At 37.0% G+C, this 15,840-nt stretch overlaps 1 protein-coding gene across 11 annotated transcripts in view; it reads right to left on the bottom strand.

Moving 5' to 3' along the window:
* The window catches only part of LRRC4C (leucine rich repeat containing 4C), a 473,541-nt gene extending 457,998 nt beyond the window's left edge, over nucleotides 1-15,543 (bottom strand). For all 11 annotated transcript variants that reach the window (XM_077784229.1, XM_077784224.1, XM_031505046.2 and 8 more), the window contains exon 1: nucleotides 14,870-15,543. The gene's annotated coding sequence lies outside the window, so the exon portion shown is untranslated. The remainder of the gene's footprint in view (nucleotides 1-14,869) is intronic.
* Between the last annotated feature and the right edge of the window lie 297 nt (nucleotides 15,544-15,840).

Genomic DNA, 15,840 nt, shown 5'->3' with positions numbered 1-15,840 from the left:
CTGCCATTTACTTCCCCTCAACCAAGCAACCTACAGATAGCCTCTGATGCATTTAATTAGTCCATATCTATAAGCACTTTGATAAAAAGCAATATAATGTGCCAAGTATTACTATTGAGTAACCAGCAGCTCAAAAGCATCTTGCCAAAATACAGCAATAAGCTTGTCCTTTTAAACCTGCTTATAATAATTATAGCTGTTAACAACAGATATTGTTCAGCTGAATGAACATCGTGAGACTTCAGCAAGCAGCTCTCATCAATCTGACATTCTTACAAACATCCCTTGCTAAATGTCAAGTGAGATTTCCAGAGGGAAAGAAAAGTGTCTTTCCTCCCAGAAAAGGACAAAGTTTACACAGATAAGAACAGAAAGTGAGACAGAAGTGGAAGCAAATAAATGTTTTCAAAAGAGCTCTAAAATTACTGACAACTATACAACCTATTAAAGGTCTGGTTTTAAGCAGGAGAAAGAATCATTTACAGTGCAGAAAACTGCTTCTTTTGGACACTGGTATTACTCTTCATAGCTAAAGAAGAAACCAAGAAAACAGTGATTTTAATTTTTTTTTTTTATTTCACACTTCTGTTCTAGTCCTTTGAAGAGTTATTTGGAAGTAGCTTGCCATGTGTTAAACTGTTCATTCATTCTTTAATATCCTAAACCAAATGATAAATACCTTACTGGCACAAGAGAAACCACAGTACATTTCATTATAATTTTGTGGTATTTGCACAATTTCAATATACAGGTGGATTTTTCTGAAGGAACATTTATAATATCTTGTTCACTGGAATACCCAATGCCGCACTGGTCTTCCACCAACATAATACCCCAATATGTTAACCAATGTGAGAACAGAATGAATGAGTAAGCATTAGCATAAGTATTAGCTAAGCAGCAAGATGCTTTTAAAGTGCTACCTCAACACAAACACAACAAAATTACCAATAGTTCAGTATAATTTTCTGTTTGGTCTGGGCTTTTTTTTTTTAATCAAAAGGATGCTGAAGCATTTTTAAATGGTTATAAAGTACTTTAAAGTGATAAATCTCTAGCATGCCTTATAATAAGCACCTCACTTTCCCATGTGTATATTAGAATAACTTCCTTCATGTGGATGTAGCTTATTACCAGTAACATATGTATTGCAGTCCTCCCTGTGTGCTTGATTTATGCCATAGCCTTTCACATATACACATAAAGTCCTAGCATCAGCTGCCATTTAACAAGCTACCACAAGGAGTAACACTTTCAGAAAAGCAGACTTGTGGTTCTCAAAGAAATTTTCATAGTTGAAAGAAACACAGAAGAATAGCCCTACTTCCACAATGCTTTTCAAAATACTCCTGAAACACTTCAAGAACTGCTCTCTCTCCAAGCTTCATGAACACTTCCATTTAACAGATGCAAATTTTTTTAATGGGGAGAAAGAAAATGCCACTTTCTATTTCCAGGTTGAATCTAAAATTAATCATGCTTACACACTTAGAATAAGTAGAATTGCAAGATTTTTTCCCCACTGATAGATTAATCCATATTAATGAGTTATGAAATCACTTAGCCCACCTGTAAATCAAGACACTGAATTTTTCCTACTGCAAGACTAGTTCTACATGGCAAACAAGAATAAGGTATTGTACTTCAAGAGTCAAGTGGATAAACAGAAAAATTGAAATAGCAGCTATTTGAATTCAGTCACACACTCTGTTAAACTGGTAGTGAGGTTCACTATAGATGACTTTCCAAGTCATTAGAGTCTGGATATGATTGGTTTTCTGACAGTCTCATAAGTTTAACTTTTATAGTAATAACTTCTATTTGAGCCAGTTTCAAATTGCCATAATTAAAGGAAACTTCTGCATTTTGCAGCTTTGGACTCTGCACAAGTTTTAGCCCTTGGCCATAGCACTTTGCTGAAAAGCTTTCATCTAGGGTAGAATTTAGGATTTCAGGTCTTCCAAATTTAAGACCTTGTGACTTAAAAGCTACCTTAAAAGATGACCAAGGTAAAAGTAATGTGATTATGCACACCTGAATAATGAAACAAAGAGTTCTGAACACTTTATGTTTGTCTGAATGGGATTTTACTCTGATTTCTAAAGATAACTCTAACTCTACCAGCCATTCTAGTGCAGTGGCAGCCATAGAGCTTCCTTCTTTCAACAGAAAATAGTAATTTTTCATTTAGGAACTAAACAAGTGCTTTATAAATCTGAAGTACTGTATTTACTTTCTGACAATAAACACTAACCAAATCCAACCTGGATAAAGAACCGTGTACCAAAAAAATAAAAAATTTAAAATGTAACAGGGAGAGGCATGGAACACTTGTGTTATTCCATCTAGGAAAGAAATGGGTTAACATTTTCATTGTTCCAAGGTGCAAACAACCATTATTCATTACAGTTACAGGATTGTTTTAGTCTCCTTCATCAAACCAAGAAGCATTTACAGCAACATCTGCATCTGTGCCAGGGCTGAATGACTAGTGGTCACATTAGCCAATCCCGTTCCATGCAAAAAAAAACCCAAAAAAATAATCAGAGGGAGCAATCAAAACTAATACACCACAAACAAAAGTTGCTCATTTCTTTCTCTGAACATTTTTAACTTGATCAATGTCTGAAGTAAGCTTAGGTTGTTGTTGTTGCTCAATTCCTTCCATACTAAAAGAACAGATTCAGCAAAGTCACTGTCATCAACATCTCTTAACACAGTACACAAAGCCCTGAGCCTTAGGCAGCTCTTCAGATCAAAGTGGGTAACAAATAAATTATATACCTGCATCAGAGACAGGACTGTTATGACAAAAGGGAGGGGAGAGATTGGGAGAGGTAATAAGGTCATTTCACCTATTTCTTATTGGATTTACATGTTTGCAGTAAGCAAATTAAGCCACAACAACACCCACAGCTAATGAACTAATGAGTGGTTAGCACCACCTCCGCTTGCTCGCTTAGCGGCAGGATGCTTTACCGCGCCCAGTCCGGCTGCCTCCCCACTCCGCTCCTCCCCTTCCCGGTACAAACCGAGAGGAAAAGCAGCTGGACCGGTGCTCCACGAGCCCTGCTGGCGACTGTTCCCAAGGCTTGTGCTGCACCAGGATGCACTGAATTTAAAAGAGCTCTTTTAGAGCTATACTTTAAGCGCCTCCAGGTCATGAAGAAAACAAACCGATTTTAAACTGCTCTCAATCATGATAAAATTCAGTAAGGAGTCCAGAAAAAACAGTAAAGAGAAGAGATTAAAAGATTTAAAGTAGAGATACAGCTCACTTAAATGGTCTTTAAATAGTGGGCTCCAGTCTTTCTAAAGACTTGCAGAGGAAGCTCAATGGAGGAAGCTTCTATGGGGGAGAAGGCAAATATCTGTGGTCAGTGAAATGCCAAACTAATGTTTGGAGACAAGATGGGGCCACCACTAGCTGAAATTTAATCTTGTTTGCACAGGCTAAAACAAAAAAGTCAACTAAAAAGTTTCTGATAGTTGTTCACCTCACAAGTACAAGAAGTTTTAATGTTTTGTACAGAAAATCAGCTTGTTATAATTCTATATGATTATGTGATTATGGCAGAAGCACTTGAAACTTCTGAAATAATAGATGAATGTATATGCTCACATACTATTTCTAGCTTTATACATGGGAACAGTAATGGATTTCTAAATAAATACTGTGTTACTCCCTGAATAAAGTCTGAAAATGTTTGTGTCACACAGTTTTAAGAGAACAATGAAGACAGCAGAGACAAGGGGGGTATCTGTATTTATGAAGATTTGAAGTCAAAAGACAAATTCAGTTCAAGTTATTTTGTAAAAGAAACTAGCCCAAAGTATTTTAATACCGATACAACCTCATTCTGACAGTGACAGATCATAACAAGACTAAAGTGCTACTAATGGTATTATTTAAATAATAGTTGTATTTATGCAGAAGGTGGTAGGGACTGTCTTGGAGGACTTGGTGCTTTTTCTTATTCAAATTTGGAATTATAAATTATTTTTAAGCTTTCTAGAGGAAGACTACACATACATAGAAATTAATGTAAATATATTGTTAAAACTTGTCTCTGTCATATCCAAGAACCTAGAATTTAAACCCCACATAGTTTCATCATCTCTTGTGAATTTGCAAGCTCTTAATGTATTAATTTCCAAAATCAGAATTCAAAGCCACCATCTTTATGAACTATTTTAAATAAATCTTCTGTACCACAACAGATGTGAAGGGGTAAAATATTACAGTGTTGTTCTGTGCTTCAACTGTAAACAAGATCCTAAATTTAAATATATTTACTCTGTAAAGGAATACATACTAAGGTGGATTAGGGTGAAAACTTGCTTTTTAATAAATATTTTCTATTTTTGGATTCTCAAATCAAGTTCTATTGAAAATAACACCCCAAACATTAGATGCTATGGGCTAATTAAATGGGAATATGCTGTATTAGTGTTTTATTATATCCCATAAATTTAAGAGTAATCACTAGAGTCATATTACTTTTTGATGGAAGCCTATAATCTTCATATTCATTAAATATCATATAGATCATCTTCAGGGGGCAGAGATTCCTCTAAATTTGTGACTATAAGGTTCAAGGCAACATAATCTGAACTTCGTTAAAACTCTAGCTAGAGGTATTCTTTTACCAAGCACTGCAATCAGAGCCTTTGCTGGGAACAGCTGGCTGGCCTGCTGTCAGACCCCTAAGCCCTGGAGCTGCTGCATGGTCCAACTGCTCTGAGTTCTACCAACCCGTGTCCTCAGAGCAGTGTCGGTCCTCAAGTTTCCCTATGCAGCTACAAAGCAATTAAAGCAGCTCAACACCTGTATGGGCTTTGTAATATTCGTCTCTATTCTTTAAACTGATCTCACAATCCTACTTTGTTGTTTCTACCCTTGGGGGAAACAGAATCAACCCTGCAATTCCAGAGCAGGATTTGTAACAAAATGTATTAGCATAAGCTGCTGTACAAACTGTGGCTGGATTTCACACCCACTGTGAATGGGGGCTATGCAAAACAATGGAAAGCAAGACACAGCCTCCAATACAGCAAGTCGGAACTTCATGGTTGATTTAGTGACTTTTAGTGACTCAACCCTTGCTTAATCATTCTCAAATTATTCTTGAGCCAGTGTGAAGGAAATGAGTCAGAATTTGCTTGCATATTTCATCTCGATCCTTACCAGCAAAGGGCATGCAAAGCCAGCAAAGAACAAGACTGAAATTATGATGGCAATATTTACAAACAAAGCCAAATCTAAGGTTGCTAATGACACAGAAGCTGCCCACTATCCTGACTTGGTGATCCACATTTATTGCCCTCATCCAGTGTGAAGAGCAGTTGCATCAGTCCTAGCAAGGGCTTGTTGCAGGTAGTTCAGATTCAGGCATCCCCAGTATGACCCATTTCTCCATCTGTCCTGTACTACTGAAGTGCAGTTTTAAACCTACTTAGCCAATAAAGGTAATGCAAAAGGTAGCAGCAAAGCAACACTGGTGTACTGATCCTCACTCCTGCCTGGGGATGAGCAGCTTAATTAAAAATTTTGGCACTAAAGGTCACAGAGAGCAAAAGACCAAATATCTGAACCACAGTCTTGACCAACAATGCATTGCTTGGACATCCCATTTTGTGCCAGTTCTGCCAGTTAAAATAGTTTGATCTCTAAAGGAAATTATTGCTTTAACTTGCAAAATGATTGCATTTTATCAGCTATTCAACAATAAATTTACAAAATTACTGCTTGCTGAGTGCCTGCAAGTAGAAATTGAAAGTCCAAGCAAGTAAAAGTTTTTTCTCATTTGATGAAACTTGGGGCATCATATGTATAATGAAATGCCATTAAAGATATTTGTTACTATAATGCAGAGAAATCAACTTAATCAGAAATAGCATCAGAAGGACACGTAGTGGTAGCAGGGAAGCTTCTCATTTTTGTCCTGAGGGGCAGTAACCATACACTGGGGAGCAATTTACCAGCATAATGCAATCGTTCAATAACAGCTTTAGTAGTCTATACAGTACATAAATCTGTACACTCTTTATCCTACAAGAAAACTGGCCACAGAGAAAGCAAAAGCAATTAAGACAGATCACAAAGTAGCTACATACGCCTGTAATAGATCAAATAAGACTATTTTTTCCTAGACATTTTTATACTTACCTGAACTCGGTTAATATCAACAGGCACAGAAAAAGAGCCTGGTCCCTCTAAAAGGACCAGAACACCTGCCTAGATTTAAAGGCAGTACATATTTCCAGTACTATTGGGGATTATCATGTCTAATGGATAGGGCAATGAGACAACTGAGGTGTATTGTTTTCTTTTGTCTACTAAACCAACAGAATCCAACAGACTTCTAATCTGGAAATAAACCAAGGACAAAGAACATTAGTTTCATATCATCCACACAATCTTCTTCTCAATGATAATATCAAATCATAAAAATAAAATTGAGACTCTAGGGAACTGAAAAAAAAAAACAACAGCTCAAGTACCAGCCTTTAAGATGTGAAAACCAAACCACCTTAGTATCACACTAGTAGTCTTGCTCAAAACATTTTTAGTGTAGGAGCATATTCATGATTTGTTTCAGAAAAGGAAACAATTAAAGCACTTCTTTTGTAATATTAAAAATTTAAACAGTATTACACTAACAAAAGGCAATTTCCAGTCCCATTACTAACAATGGTAAAAAGCCCATGTAAACTTAAATTCTTAATGTTTCCTAGTGTCTGTGTATTTATCCTACTAAAATCAAGTGGAACATCAGGGCCTTTTGTAGAAGACATGTTCTTCTTGCTCCAGTGACCTTTTCTCCACTGCTTCTCATAGTGCTCACCACTAGGCTTAAATAATTAAACCAGTCTCAGCCTGAACTGACTTCAGAAATGCACCTACATTTGAAAAGTATTATTTAGACAATAATTTGTAGAACAACTGGAGGTCAAATGTCTATTCTCATAAACTGATGCCCTTATTGGAAGCATCTATTCATTTCCATTGCCCTCGGGCAATGGACAAGATCATTGAAGGAGCCTTCTAGTACACCAATTACAGTTAAACAATATGGAAAGAAGGACAACCACCAGCAATGTTCAGAAGTAAAAGATTTTAAGCTCATGTATGGTTTCTGCTTAAAAGAAAAAGAGCACTCTCATTGTATAATAGACATTAAACTAGGACAAAATAAACTTAATAAGTATTCACATTACATTTAGAAATTATTATTTTTCTAAATATTCATAGATTTAGAAAGCACATTTTGGCAAGTCATGGCTTTTCTCCTCCCTCAATAACAAAGCACATTTCTACAGGCAAAGTAAGCATATATGAATATCAGAGCAGTAATTTTATCCATCTCTACTTCTGTTGTATCCTCAAGGCCATGGCTTTATAGGTTGTCCTGTGTTCACCTACATTCTCCTACAGTTTCCCTATCCATATCCAAAAGCATAAAGAAAATGATAGTTTTGGGGAAGCTTGTTTCCTGCTGATACCAACATAAACATTTCAAGTTGGCTCAGTCCTAGACAGAGAAAAAGATGTAGGTTTATGTTCACAGAGAGATAAGAGATAAGGAAATTACTCTTCTCCACTGCCAGACCTCAGAATCTTCCATTACATTTCAGATGGAAAAATCATTGAAATGTTCATGATTCAAAGCAAAGCTTTGATTTCAAATGGGAAAATACATTATATAAAAATAAGTTTATTCGACAAACTCCTCCTTTTCTCCTTTCTTTCTACATTCTGTAAGTATGTCTAGTAGAACATATAAATAATATAATATAATAAATATAATATTCAATGAGACAGGTGTGGAACTTCTCTTTTAATCTAAATGAAAAGAAAGATTGTTCATCTCCACCTACTTCGGAAAAATAATATAATAAGAAGAATTAAGGCAGATTAAGAGACTCTTTTAGGCAGCTTAAGACTCTTAAGCACACACTCCCAAGCCAAGTATTTATAATACAAGAAGTCTCCTAGTTACCTCTCTCAAATGTCACTGTTGTCAGTATGGCATAAAGCTGCTTAAACTATAAAGCTGATTGTCAAGGGAATCCCAGTCTGAAGGGATCTTTTGTGGTCTGAAAGGGTTGTGACTTCTGTAAAAGGAGGGCATTGGGTTACTACAGCAAGCGTTGAATATCAATGACAAAGGAGGAAAAGGAAAGCTCACAAGTCAGGCTGTACTCTCTCTCCCTTACCACTCATCTAAATTGCCAGGTAGTTGCAGGGCAGGAAAGAGCCAAGGAGAACCAGGGCAGTCCTTGCTCCCCGAGGCCACTTTGCTCTCCAGTAAAAAGCATGGACACTATCCTGCAGGTCACAGAACAAGAAATGCCTCTGAGCAATGCCCAATACACAGCCCACTCCACTGCGAATATCCCCTGCAAATTTCAGAGGCAAAAAACCACATGGAACAGGTGTGATACGAAACATGAAGAGAAGAAAGAAAAGTGTTTACTTCCTGATGGCACAGGTTACATGTAACCATGCATTAACTCAGCCACTTTCCTCTGCACATTCTAGAGCTGATAATATAAAGCTATTCATAATTCTTTAGTTTTTGGAGAGGGTCAAATTTACACACTTCTGGCATATATTTTTCATGGAAGACATGGCTGATTATATAAAAACTGCTATTGTCAAATATTCTGAGGTCTAGTTCATGATCTCCAGAAATCACAACATTTTCTTTTCCAGTAACGAAAATACCTACACATTCAGTTCTATTACATGATAAAAATTTTCCATGTATTGGTCACTTGATTTCAGCCTATTTACGGATACTTAGGCTCTTGCATACCTACTTAGTAAATTACCTCTTCTTCCTGCCTCAGTTTCTTCAGGCTTTCTGAATTCAACTGATTTTAATGTTAACTATTTTTAGCTAATGAGAGGAATGATTGCATATCTGAACAGATAAAGAACATGACTTTAATATTTACAACCCAATTGTAATACAAAAACTGAAGAGTCTCTGGTGGGACAGTACTTCCACTAAGTTCTGTTCTGATTTGAGTTTTATTTTTACTTAATATTTAAGGATAAATAAAGGATATAAATAATATCTTTTATTTAAGGAACTGTAGCTCAAATTTGTAGACAAATCCAAGCCTTAAGTTTTCAAAGCTTTTTTCAAGAGAGCTCCAAATTCCTTATGGAGTTTTCATAATGCCACTCCTGTTATTAGCCTTATTCAAAATAAAAATGGAGATTTGAGAACTGAATTATTTCTGAAGCATACACTCAAAAAGTTTTTTTTAAAAAAAAGAACACTCTAAAACCCATTTTCTCCCAGCTAAACTGCCAAAATACACTTTGCATGCAAAATTAAAACTTTCTTCCATATGCAATCTGAACAATGCAATCGCTATTTCTATTCTTGCAAAAATAGGAAAGTACTTTCACCTTTGAGGCAATCTCTGAGTTCATCTTATTCCACCCTCTTCTCTCCAGTTTTTGCTATTGAACTTTCTGCTTTACAGAAGGCAGCTACTCTTGCAGGTTTTAAGTAGGCAGATAGTTTAGTTTCAAAGTGTATAATTTTCCTGAAACAACCAAGGGTATAGTGAATTTATGTTTACATGAAATGCACCTTTATCATGAGGTACTCCAGAGAAAATAAGAAATAAGTTGAAATGAATGCAGTCCCAAGATGAGAGCCTCTATGGAAAGGCCTAATCCTCAGAACATTCACCTTTGCTTCACATCATTCAGTAATGATGCTTTCAAGAATGTTTAACTGATGAACAGTAAGTGGTGAGGGGGAAATCACACAGACTAAGAGGTGCCATCCCTAGATTTACATAATCATGCCAAAATGATGTCTTCAATGTATTTAATATGACTAGTATAGAAGCATTGCTGTTCTTTCTCATTTGCCAATTTATTGCTGGGACATCAGGAAAAAACAGTGACGTTTATACACTGGTAGACAAATTTCAAAAAACAAATAAGGATTCTATAAAAAATATGCCCACTCCTTCATAGCCTCATGTTGCCTTTTCTCCTACAGCTAAAAAAAGGGAAAGGAGAGGGCTTCCAATGCTCCCACAGGAAGATAAATGAAATTAAGCAAACATTTCCAAAAAAGAGTTACTGCCCTCCCACTGCACTTGTTATCTTTCCTTCACACCAAATCAGCTGCTTCAGAGAAGTTAAACAGAGGGTGATATAAGTCTGTTCTTTTGTAAGCAGGACAAACAACGGGACTGGAACTTATCCTGCAGTTACAAGTACATGATGGATTTCATGGGTCCTTGACATAAAATTAACGTACTAAGCAACCTCGAAAATTACCAAAAAGATTGGAATGGTCCTCATGGAAAAATCTGCTGGCCACGGGTCACAAACTCCATGATATGTAAAAAATGCATGAGGAGAAGCCCTTCACTTAGTCGGCAGTTATGTGCTTCATTTAAGCATGTTTTTGTTTTACACTTTTCTGTTCACCTCTGCAAGGCACAGAATACACAGAGTACTTACCACTGATGGCCAGTTGAGTGAAGAAATTTTGGCAAATTACAAAACAATTGTCAGTGCAAAAAGTTTCTTCAATACATACTGGGAAGAGACCTAGATTTCTTGCTACAGTTCTGCCTCTGCAGTATCTGTTCTGAGAAAGTCTCCAGTTTCTGAAGAAATCTCTGCCCACCATCCTCCCCCAGGATCAATAGGATTCTACCTTATGTAACCATTCTAAGTTTGGCAGCAAGAGCTCTTACACAGCAGCATCTTGCAGACTGTGAGAATACCAAAATGCTGTTTCCTCCTTGGCAATATGAAACGTCTGTAGAAAACTCAGCATACCATCGGGTCATTTGATCTTCACTTTGAGGATTTCACCATCACTACCTGAACAATCTGAGAAGTAACAGCCTCTGGAAACAGATTCCCACCTGTATATATAGTACATGCCCTCAACACTACCCTTTTGTGCCACTCCTGAAAGCTATGATGTCTTAATAAATATATTCTCTTTTTTTTAAATTGTTTGTATACAACTCAAAAGTACGTTAACTTCTGCAGTAATTTGAAATAATGTTAGGAACTCTTACTATTAAAGGATGCCTTGTTAGCTACCTCAATCTCTGAAAAGACAAATAATAAATAACACCATAATGAGTGTCCTCCTTAAACAACCTGATTAGCTGTCACTTTGACAATCTAAAAAATTAAACAAATCTCTCAAATAAATTTCACTTTCACACTTCCAACTAGGAATACTGAAATTGGTTTTAGAAATTACAATTAATTTGGTTGAAATTCAAGACTCTTAACCAGCATATTACCTACCATGTTTGCTTGCTAGCCTAGGAAAAGGAATTTTGAAGTCTCCTTCACTCCTAGACCTTATTCTCACTCCTAGACCTTATTCTTTGACACAGAATGAAAAGAATTGGGAAGGAGAGTAAAAGAGAAAGTGGGAATGAGGGTGGTGGGTTGGTGTGGAATGCAATTCACTTCATTCACCTAACTTGTCAATTCAAAGGATGTATTCGTAGCTTCATTTTTCTTCAACTGGAAAAAAGTAAATTTTACTTACTATTAATTCTTTTAAGAGTAAAGAACCCGAAATTCACCTGCATGAATTTCCAGTGATCAGAATATTTGTCAAAGTCATATACATTCATAACAATGTGTTCCTGAAAAACTACTCTTTTCTGCCTCCTTATTTCAAAACCAGGCCAGTGTCATCACATTAATGTAAGATAATATTGCAGGCCAACACAGTGAGTCAGCAATCAAAATGACATGTTCTGCCTTCCCACAGAACTTGTTCCTTTGGTTTTAATCCTGGAATTGCTGGTACATCTCCTCTCTCCCACCCTCCCCTTACTTCTATGCTACTGCATTGCTTCAAGATTGCCTTACCAGTTGTCAGCCCAGCTTGTTCCAGAAGAAAGAAAGAATTCATGTGTAAAGTACCCTGGGTCTTAAAAACACAGAAACACGTGCTGGAGAAGGTTAATGCCTGGTTGGCTGACTTCAGCAACAAGAAAAGGAAGCTGCTCAATTAACTGGAACTAAGTGAAAAAGAAATTTCTGTTATCTTCCACTTATTCTTAAAACAACATTTAGATAATTCAGCTCATGAGAACCTCATTGTATCCACACTCCTACTGAGACACTTTACCTATGACACACTGCCAGATATATTCAGGCCTTCCTGTCAAATTCCAGCAAGATGCACAAAGCATAGTGGATTGAGCTCACACAAGCAGCCAAAGAGTACAGAGGAGAAAGTATTTTACACATTAGGTGAGACTGAAGGCATATGGGGCATTACACTATGAAACACAATTGAAAGTCAAGGATCACTAAAATGAAACAATATTCCTTTTATAGATTTGACTACTTATTTGGGGTTTTTTAAAAACAAAACCCCCACATGGTCCAACTGGTGCTGAAGTCTGTTCCCACATAAAACCTGCTAAAACTTAGTATTATTCATTTCCATTCTTACCATAAGAGTAGCAATAGTAGTAGAAAACAATCTTGCAGTAACATATTATGTAACATACAATATCATGTATAAGAGATACCAAAATAACCCCAAAAATAACAAGTGTGACAGTATAATTAAGAAATCAGAAGCAAAATTCCAGAAAAGTTCTAATGAAAATCTACTAAACCAACACAACTGGGGGAACATGGGAAGAGAAGCACAAGGTTCCCTCTTCAGTGAGCCTGTTTAAATACCAAATAACAAGCATTTGCTTTAGTCTACAATATAAGAAGGTAATGAATAAGCATGACTACATAAAAAACAGATGATTAATAACAGCTGGACACCCTAAAGAGCAATGACATACTTCTTTTCCAGTATATAGGCAACTGCTCTTCCACTCAGTTTAAGGCAACACTACTAAGTTTTATTCTATATATCAGAATATACACAAATGGAAATGAAGAAAAATCTGCCATCTTTTTCACCAGAACATGGAAGTTTAATCTCCAGGCAGAACGTTTGTCCCCTGCTTTCATCCAGTCAACATCTCTGCTTTGATAGTCTCATTTAATGCTTCAATTCTAAAACCATGGTAAGGCTCTAAAAATCATGAGTTGTCATCTCTTCTCACACACACACCTTTTTTTTTTTTGACCCTCATTGTACAGAGATTGTTCCTCATAGTGAAAAGAAAACACAACCCAATGCCTGGTGAAGTAAGATTCCGATGCAACACGCAGTTGGGGCTTGAGAAAAGTACAATGTGGGCAAACTATGGCAAACTGCATCCTGCCCAGAAAGAGATCTGGTTGTCATAATCATATAGAGTAAACACACATGCAACACAGAAGCATCACTTCCAGAAAATGAGGGGAAACACACCTATAACCAGTTCTTCTTTCTTCCTTAATCCATCTTTAAAGCTATTATGCAAAACCAGTGGGAAATAGAGGGACTGACTGACAGGATGCAATAATATAAAGTGATTTGATTACTCTGAAGCAGAGCCTTTTCATTAAGTTTTTAGCTTTCGAACACAGGATCTATTACAAGGGTCATTATACTTCTTTGTACCAATAGAGATCTGATGTGTCTTTGTATTTACAAATCTGATGTAATTTCCCCTTTCTTTGCATACACACACATAGAAGCCCCTGAACATCTGGTTATTCAGTAGAACTCTATGTTGATCTCTATGTACAGTACATATCCACCTATGCAGTATTTCAAAGAGATACCATATTCTTCAATATTAGTCATTCATATTCCTATAATTGAAAAGGCATGAGTACCTAGCAATTGCACTTGGAGAATGAAGCATCTTTGAAATGTATTTACAGATGGTTTGCTTACCTCCTTGGGAATGCTAAGTACTATCAGTGTAGCAATAAAAAAAAAGCTCAACTACAAGAGCTCTGATTCTATTGCAGTGCAATGGTATTTTATTTTTATTATTTAATGAATGTTGGGAAAGGCTACAACAGTCATACTGTTACAGTAGAAACTGCATTGGTGGAAGGAGGTGCAGGGGGAGGCAAAGTGCCAGGCTTAAATACTGAGTAGCACCAGAGCAATACAACTGATAGATCTCCAGAAATTCTGGAGTGCAATGAACCATGCTGGATGAAACATTTACTTTGGTCAGCTGAGTGCTTAGTAGCACCCCCATCCCAAAAATTAATGGCCCACAGAAACTCATTTGTGATTGGCACTTTATACCATAAGAGTTATTATTGTTTGGTCCTAAATATTGCATAAACTCTGTAGGCAAAAAAAAAAAAAAATGAAAGCAGAATTCAAAAGGTTAATGAGAAGCAAGAAGATGAACTTCATGTAAGTGGATGCACAAATCTACAAATTTCTATTCTGCTACCTTCTCCTTCGGCTAACAGCAGCAGAAACAGCTTTGTACTTACATATTCATCATTCCAGAGCTGACTGAAATGCAGAGAAAAAAAACTAGACAAGATTTATGAAAATATGGAGGCTTCTATTGAAGATACTGTACAAGCTATATTTCTTGCCCATTTTAGATACTTCCCAAATATTTTAGGTTGTTTAATAAAAAGATTTCTCTTCCTAGAAATTCTAATACCTTTGAAATAAAAGGAGCTTTATAGTGCTATTTAACTAACATTTTCCAGGAGCCCTATAGAATATTATTTTCCAAGCGTTTTTACTGTGCAAATGGCAGGAGAAGGAGGGGAAAAAAAAAAAAAAAAAAAAAACAGAAAAGAGAAAAGGAGGTAAAAAAAGGATGCAAACTACAAGCACAGACTTTACAAACACTACACTCCATATGCACCCAGTACTAATGTTTTAGCCTTTTTCCATACTTTAAGCAAGCAAGCAGGAAACAAACAAGGAAACAGAAGGGGTAGACAATCCCCTGGACTTACCTTTAGTACAGTCCCTCTGTAAACTTCTCAGAGAGAAATTTAAATTCCTCCAAGTGGATGTGATTCTTAAAGCTTTTTTTTCCTTCTCGAGTCACAGAGAAGCAAAACAATTAGTTTTCAGAGGTTCCATTTACTGCTCTTCCATCCCCAGCAAAATGCGTCCAGGAGACTATGCCAAAAGTAAGCCCAGAACTCAAAGGCAATTGGAAAGGGAGCATAGGGGGCTATCGAAGAACCAGATTGTGAAATTCAGCAGCTTGAGCACAGAAATATCCTACTGTACAATATACCTGGCTTCTTGCTCACCAAAAAACTGTAGTGCAAACTGTCAGTAGTAGCCTCCAATAGCTGCTGTGTGTGCTGCAGATGGTATGTCTCACTGTTACCTTCCCAGATGGGTAGAGGATTCAGAGAGCAGCAAAACCAGGGGGTCGCCTCCAAACCAGGTGGATTGCCAGCCACTCATTCACTCAGTCCAATTAATCAAGACAAGAACAGCTCAGTCACCGGAGGTATCTCCTTCCAGGGTGCACAGGATTATGGCAAGGTTATTAATCTTGCTTTGCTGCATCCCCCCCACCCCCTACATTCAGCAGCCTGCACCGAGATGATTGCCAGCTCTGTCTCTGTCCCTGTTCTACTGCATTTTGCTCAGCCCTCTGTTGCTGCAAGTGAAACACAGAGGAGGGAGGAATACTAATAAGGTGGTTAGCTACAGTTTCTTTAAGGCATTCTACATACTGCGTGCGCCTGTGTGTTCGTGCATGTGTGTGTGCATTTTCCATGGGGCGATCTGGATTTCCTGGCAGCTGAAATAGGACTTGTTTCTACATCAAAGTCTGAATTAATCTGGATTATCACCTAATGAATATCAGAGCCAGCAATTGTATTTTACTTAGGATAAGAGGAGGGCACTAAATGGTCTAGAAGATTAGGATGGCAGCAGTGGTTATAGGGGGAGGGAGTGGGGG

Source organism: Lonchura striata, chromosome 6 (assembly GCF_046129695.1).
Source record: "Lonchura striata isolate bLonStr1 chromosome 6, bLonStr1.mat, whole genome shotgun sequence".
Lineage (NCBI taxonomy): Eukaryota > Metazoa > Chordata > Aves > Passeriformes > Estrildidae > Lonchura > Lonchura striata.
This window is presented reverse-complemented; position numbering and strand designations above follow the sequence as displayed.